Source organism: Nomascus leucogenys, chromosome 22a, assembly GCF_006542625.1.
Source record: "Nomascus leucogenys isolate Asia chromosome 22a, Asia_NLE_v1, whole genome shotgun sequence".
Taxonomy (NCBI): Eukaryota; Metazoa; Chordata; class Mammalia; order Primates; family Hylobatidae; genus Nomascus; species Nomascus leucogenys.
Genome location: NC_044402.1, coordinates 2,704,464 through 2,711,677, shown reverse-complemented (window position 1 = coordinate 2,711,677; position 7,214 = coordinate 2,704,464). Strand labels below are relative to the sequence as shown.

At 41.6% G+C, this 7,214-nt stretch overlaps 1 pseudogene; it reads left to right on the top strand.

The window, feature by feature from the left end:
* The first annotated feature begins 5,681 nt into the window (after nt 1-5,681).
* LOC100594416 lies at nt 5,682-6,474 on the top strand (annotated as a pseudogene).
* Nucleotides 6,475-7,214: the final 740 nt, after the last annotated feature.

The window sequence follows — 7,214 nt, the reverse complement described above, 5'->3', positions numbered from 1 at the left end:
GGATGCCACCACATGTAAGCAAGCGCAAGGGTTCCACCCCTCCCTGCACCCAGGAGGCCTCCCAGGGTCAACCCAGGGCTGCAGTGGGGGGTACAGTAGATACCAGGAGGTGCAACCACGGGCGGGGCTGGGTGTGGAACCCCAGGATTCTGGCCCTGAGCTGCAGTAGGCAGGGTGGGGAAAGGGTGCAGTGTGAGGACCCCGCCCACCCCAGGGGGGTCCCTGGAGGGAGCCAGTGCCAGGAGTCCTGGGATGCAGGAGGCTCCACCCCAGGGAGGGAAGCCCCACGGCTCCCTCAGCACGCAGGGCCTCAGGTGTGTGTGCTGGAAAATGGGGCCAGGGTCACTTTTAAATATTTTCAATGATTTCCCCAATTATTCAACTGGAGTTACTAAATATTCAAAGTGTGATTACGTAATTATTTTAAAAGGTTTATATTAATATTTTGAAAAAGTATAAACTCACAGGAAGTTACCAAAATAGTAGAGTCCTGTACTCTCCCCAGACCCCTCAATGGTGACATCTTACTAAGGATCAAAACCAGGAATCTGTGCTCTTTTTATTTTTTTATTTTATTATTTTTTTGACACGGAGTCTCACTGTATCACCCAGCCTGGGGTGCATTGGTGCAATCTCGGCTCTGCAACATCTGCCTCCCAGGTTCAAGCAATTCTCCTGCCTCAGCCTCCCAAGTAGCTGGGATTACAGGCGCCCGCCACCATGCCTGGCTAATTTTTGTATTTTTAGTAGACGGGGTTTCACCATGTTGGCCAGGCTGGTCCTGAACTCCTGACCTCAGGTGATCTGCCTGCCTCAGCCTCCCAAAGTGTTGGATTACGGGTGTGAGCCACCGTGCCCGGCCTTGTGCTCTTTTTAAATAACACCTTATTCAAATATAATTCATGCAGAGTGCACAATTTCCTGGTTTTTATATATCCATAGAGCCGGGTGTCATTTTTAAAGAAAGTCACAATGGAGAATGGGCTGAGCCTCTCTCTGGCCAGGGGTTCCATGAGTGCATGGTGGGGTTTCACGGTTTCTGGAATGGTATCTGGAGGCCTCTCCCCTCTGTTACCCCATGGCAGGGCTGCCTGAGCACCACAGATCATGCTGACGTGGGTGGGCAGAACAGGCCCCTCCCGCAGGGACGCTGAGTGCTGTGATTTGTGCGGACTGTGTTCCGAGAATTACTGTTGCTATTCGAAAGACTATTTAGCCAATTTGGCACAGAATTCCACCAGATTTGCATGTTTTAAGTCGTTTATAGCATTGTATGTAACAGTAACATTTAATTTCCATGTAGTTCTAAATATATTTATAACCTACTTATCAAAGTTTTTTAAAAAAGAGATAGTGTTTCCTAGGTAACTTAATTTGATATAGAAACAGAGGGAGCCCAACTCAGTCCATCTCATTATAATTGACATAATTAACATATGCACTTGAAAATTGAGTGCAAATAGTTTAAAAACTTTCTGGGGCCTCTCATTGGATTCTCCATCTTGGGCAGGTCCTGGCTGTCAAATGCTGTCCCCAGCACCTCCAAATCTACAAAATAGAAGCTCAAGATCTGCAGAGATGGGTAGAAGGCCTCAGTAAGATAGCGAGGCTGACTAACTTGTTCCAGCTCACCTGAGATCTTGCCAGCTTTGAAGTGGAAACTCTGAGGTCTGAGAGCATCCTCAGTTCTAGGCAAACCAGACTGTTGGTTGTCCTTCTGGCCGCGTGCCTACTTGACTTTGATGCCACCATTTCTTAACACACACATGCTTCTTACTGTCAACACACTCCAGCTAAAGGCCACTGGACCCACTTGTAGCTGAGCCGTTTGAGCTCATTATGCATCGCAGAGAGGAAGAGCAGGCAGCACGGGGAAGCGCCAGACACGTGCTCAGAGGGGTTAGAAAAGAACTTGTGCCCACACTGAGCCAGAGCTGGGGGCTTGGGGGATGGTGTAAAGAAGCAAGGGTTCCCTGTAGTGTGGATGCTGTCAGAACTCAGGGTGGTTCTGTGATCAGGTGTCTCGACAAAGCTCCTCTGCGGTGGGCAGAGAGGAATGGAGAACCCGTAAAGCAGCTGCTGCCACTCATTTTTGCCAACAGAGGGCTGGCTAGGAGTTTGAGGGTGGCACAATGACCTTGCTTTTGTCTGTGTTCGGACAAAGTTAAGAGTGGCCTTGTCTTGTCTCATTCTGTCACTGTCTCAGAGACACCTTGTCTGATATTGGTGTTGTGTGAGGTGGCTCCTGTCCTACAGGAGAATAACTCAGCCCAGCTGGGTTGCCACCAGCTTCTGGGGACAGGGATGCTCCTTTTTTCTCCCCCACAATGCAGGGAAAGGTAAGTAGAATACTGTTAAAATGGGCCAGGCATGGTGGCTCATGCCTGTAACACTTTGAGAGGCTGAGGTGGGTGGATCACTTGAGCCCACGAGTTCAAGACCAGCCTGGGCAATATGGTGAAACTCTGTCTCTACAAAAAATACAAAAATTAGCCAGGCATGGTGGTGTGCACTTGCAGTCCCAGCTACTTGGGAGGCTGAGAGGCTGAGGTTGGTGGATCGTTTGAGCCCAAGAGGTTGAGGCTGCAGTGAGTGGAGAGTGTGCCATTGAACTCAGCATGGGTGGCAGAGTGAGACCCTGTCTTGAAAAAAAAAAAAAAGAAAGAATACAGTTAAAATGAAAACCTGTGTTCCTCAAAGTCACTAATGTCAAATGACAAAATACAACAAATTCAGTTAAGATTGAATAGGTTTTTATTTGCAATTCTAGACTTGGGCAACCCCTCATTCTTAGGAAATAGAAGGAGCGTTTCTTCAGGTTTTTTTGGTCAACTCCTGTAACTTTTTTTTTTCGAGAGACAGGTCTTGTTATGTTGCCCAAGCTCATCTCAAACTCCTGGTCTCAAATGATGCTCCCACCTTGGCCTCCCAAAGTGCTGGGATTACAGGTGTGATTCACTGTGCCCAGCCTCCTGTAACTTTATTCTCTGGTTCTAACTCTGCTTTTATAGACTGTCACTAAAATGTTTATCTGAAAGGCCTAAAAAAGCAATGTTTTCTTCTAGTGTAATTTAATTTTGTACTGTTGGCTTTTCTTAAGGTATCTAAATTGTTACGCTAACAATCTTGGACACATTCTGTGTTTGATTAAATCCAAGTCCCTTTTTCATCAGGTTTGACTTCCAAGTTATCTAAATTAGCTCCTAAAAAGAAAAACAATCATACTACAAAAGGTTTTTCTTTACCTTTTGGTAGCTGGTCTAAAATCACAAAAATTTTATGTTTTATCAAGATAATTTTCTATGTTGTCTTTATTAGGCTTGTAATTACTTACAAAAACCTAAGCTTTAAAAGGGTTAAGGTTTTTATAGCTATATAACTTTCTGCATTGCTTTCAAAGTCTTTTAATTATCACTCTGGTTAAATAAATATGATTTTTCAATGCAACTCTGTTTTGATCAAGTGTTTTGGGCCTTTTAACATCTCTGACAAACTTCCCGAAAATCAGTCCTAAATTCAAGTCTCTTTCGCCTAAAATTAACTTTGATATTTTTTAGATGGGACCCTGAAAAGCCTCAAAAAATCTCTCTCTCATCTTATAGAGATACTAAATGATTAGGCTGATTTGGCAAATTACATTTTTTAAATGTCAAATAATAATTCATATTAGATCTTCTTTTAGCTACATATATGAGTATGTTAATATTAAATATTTCAAAAAATATATAACTTTATAAAAATCTAATATATTGTCAGTCATAATTCATAATTCTGGTTATCTTAAAATGCTATCTATATGTAGTAGAAATAATTAAGTATCCTTTTCAATTGAAAACTTCATCAGATTTTTAACCATGGTGATATGGTTTGAATATATGTTCTGGCCATATCTCATGTTGAATTGTAATCCCCAGTGTTGGAGGGAGGACTCATGGAGGTGTTTGGGTCATGGGGGCAGGTCTGTCACGGCTTGGTGCTGCCTCACAATAGTGAGTGTGTTCTTCTGAGATCTGGTCGTTAAGTGTGGCAGTCCCCTCATCCTCTTACTCCTGCTCTGGCCATGTGAGATGCCTGCGTCTCCTTAACCTTCCACCACGATCGTCAGCTTCCTGAGGCCTTCACTAGAAGCTGAGCTGATGTCAGTACCATGCTTCCTGTATCGCCTGCAGAACTGTGAACCAATCGAACCTCTTTTCTTATAAATTACCCAGTCTCTGCTATATATTTCTATATAGCAATGCAAGAACGACCTAACACACACGGCTATGCTAAGTTTTTGTCATTCACTGTTATTATTTTAAACTCTTCTCTAAAAACACTCACAGTCAGATTCATAGAAAAGACTCCAACAAGTACTCTTAAATACGGATCTCTAATAACTTTAAGATTGATGGACTAAATAAAAATTTCTAAAACTCTTATAAAAATTAATAGATTCATAAAACTAATAAAAATCAAGCAGAACAAAAGTTAATGACATAACATTAAAGAATAAATGATAAAAATGATAAATAATAAACGATAAAAATATTTTTATAATTTTTATTTAAAGTGTTATTGGCTCTTTACTCAAATGTTTTGTCTTCCAGATTTAAGAAAATCTTCTCTTTTAAGCTATCTATAATTTACTGCAATTTGATAAAATAAATTTTTTTAAACAAAGATAAAAAATTTGTGTTTTTTCTCCTCACTTGATTCCTCCAAAATGTGAAAACTATATGTGAGTATACTTATGACAATATGTTTATTTATATAAGTCCAATAAAATCTGCTCTGTTTATAACAAAATACAATGAAAAACATTGGTTATATTACCAAGACTGACTAAAATGTCATATTTTAAAATATACATAAAATATCTGACTTCAAGGGTCCTCAGCCTTACAGTAAGTTAAAAACTGTCATTTTCTGGCAGGCCCAAGAACCTTAGGACTATGAGTAAAATCTAAAGTCTTATTTGGTTTGACTTTCCAGCCTCAAGAGATTTTTCATCTGAAATTCCTATATGATCAAGGTAAAAAAAAGAGTTATAGTCCTTAAAAAAAAGCTATAATACACCTGTTATTAGATTTTAACTCTATGGGCTATTTTTGAGTTCTTATCTACTTTAGACTAAATCCTAAATTATTCTAGTTTCCTCCAATCCAACTTTCTTCCATAAAATTACTAAAATGAAAACTGCTCTGTTCCTGAGGCCCACTAAGCTAAAACTGAACAGATATTACAAAACAAAGTCCAAGGTGGGAGGATCACTTGAAGCCAGGAGTTTGAGACCAGCCTGGGCAACAAAGTGAGACCTCTTCTGTGCAAATAATAAAATAAAATGAATTAGCCAGGTGCTATAGCATGTATTAATACCTGTAGTCTCAGCTACTTGGGAGGCTGAGGTGGGAGAATCACTTGAGCCCAGGAGTTAGAGGCTGCAGTGAGCTATGATCGTGCCACTGCACTCCAGCCTGGGCAATGTAGCGAGACCCCTGTGTCTACAAAAAATCAATTAGCTGGGTGTGGTGGCACACGCCTATAGTCCCAGCTACTTCAAGCCTGCAGTGAATTAGGATTACACAACTGCACCTCCAGCCTGGGCAACAGAGCAAGACCCTGTCCCTAGAAAAACAAAAACAAAAACAAACAGTGACCCAAGCTCAGGATGGAGACCCTCTGCACCCCTCCCTACGAACATGGCACTGAATGGCACAGTGTGTGTGGGCTGTGATCTGCAGCTTGAGCAGGGCCTTGGCACCTGCCCTGCCTCACCGGCTGAGGCCTTGGTGGCTGGGGGTGGGCACCGTTTGCGCATGGAACCCGCCCTGCTCTCGGTGCATGAATTCTCGGGGAAACGTGGTTGGAGAACAACAGGAAATGGTATGGGAACAGTGGGAATCAGGCATTTTGCACAGGAAGCGTTGGGAGATGTTTTTACTGTAGTCTGCCTGAAGCTGGGACAAAATTGAACAAACAAGATGAATTTGGTGCTTTGGAAAGTGTGAAAGCTGTTGGTGAACTCCATTCTCCTTTATCAGGAGAAGTAACCAAAATTAATAAAGCTCTTATAGAAAATACCGAACTTATTGACAAATCTTGTTATAAAAATGTTTGGCCGATTGTGATGACACTGAGTAACTCTTCAGAACTAGATGAACTTGGCCGGGTGCGGTGGCTCACACCTGTAATCCCAGCACTTTGAGAGGCCGAGGCAGGTGGATCATCTGAGGTTAGGAGTTTGAGACCAGCCTGGCCAACGTGGCGAAACCCCATCTCTACTAAAATACAAAATTTAGCTGGGCCTGGTGGCAGTTGCCTGTAATCCAGCTACTCAGGAGGCAGAGATTGCAGTGAGCCAAGATCGTGCCACTGCACTCCAGCCTGGGCGATGAGAGCGAAGCTGTCTCAAAAAAAAAAAAGAAAGAACTAGATGAACTTATGAGTGAAGAAGCTTATAAAAAAAATACGGACAAATCTATTGAGGAGTGAAAATGGAACCCCTAAATAAACTAGTATGAAATAATTTAAAATATAAAAATAAAAAACAAAATTAATAAAGTAAAAAACAAGTCTTATGCCTGATATGTGAACCACACCAAAAGTTCACCAAATTGCATGATGTTGTAATCAGAGACAATCAAACCACGAACCAAGAGGAGAAGTTGATGTTTTCCCTGCTAAAAACAGCTTTTCCAGCAGGCATGGTGCCTGTAGTCCCAGCCACCTGGAAGGCTGGGGCGGGAGGAGTTAAACTTCAGCCTGGGCAACACGATGAGACCTCACTACTTAAAAACAAAAATTGAAAAATAAACCTAAAAAAACAGGTTTTCCTAAGATGTTGTTATAAGGCTCCATATAATAATGAGACTCTTACCCTCTCAATGCCACTATTTTTATTTGGCAGGATAATGCTATAATTAAAATTTCACAATAAGTAACTGCTATAGGTAACTTGAGAAAATCTGACCTAAAAAAAAAAAAAAAAATCCTTTTAGTCCACCTAGTGGGCAAATTTGGCATTGCCCTAACACAATTTTTTGTTCAAATTGTACTGGTGGTCCCTTTTATAACGCTGGCATTCACTAATTTAATTCGATCCTGTATGAAATACTTCTCAGTGGCTATCACAGGCCTTGCCCCGTCTCCCCCATGGCCTTTTGTTTAATTTGTTGCCCTTAGGCTTGGGCTGTTAGTTCAACACCACTTCTACGAACTCAGTTTATTATATT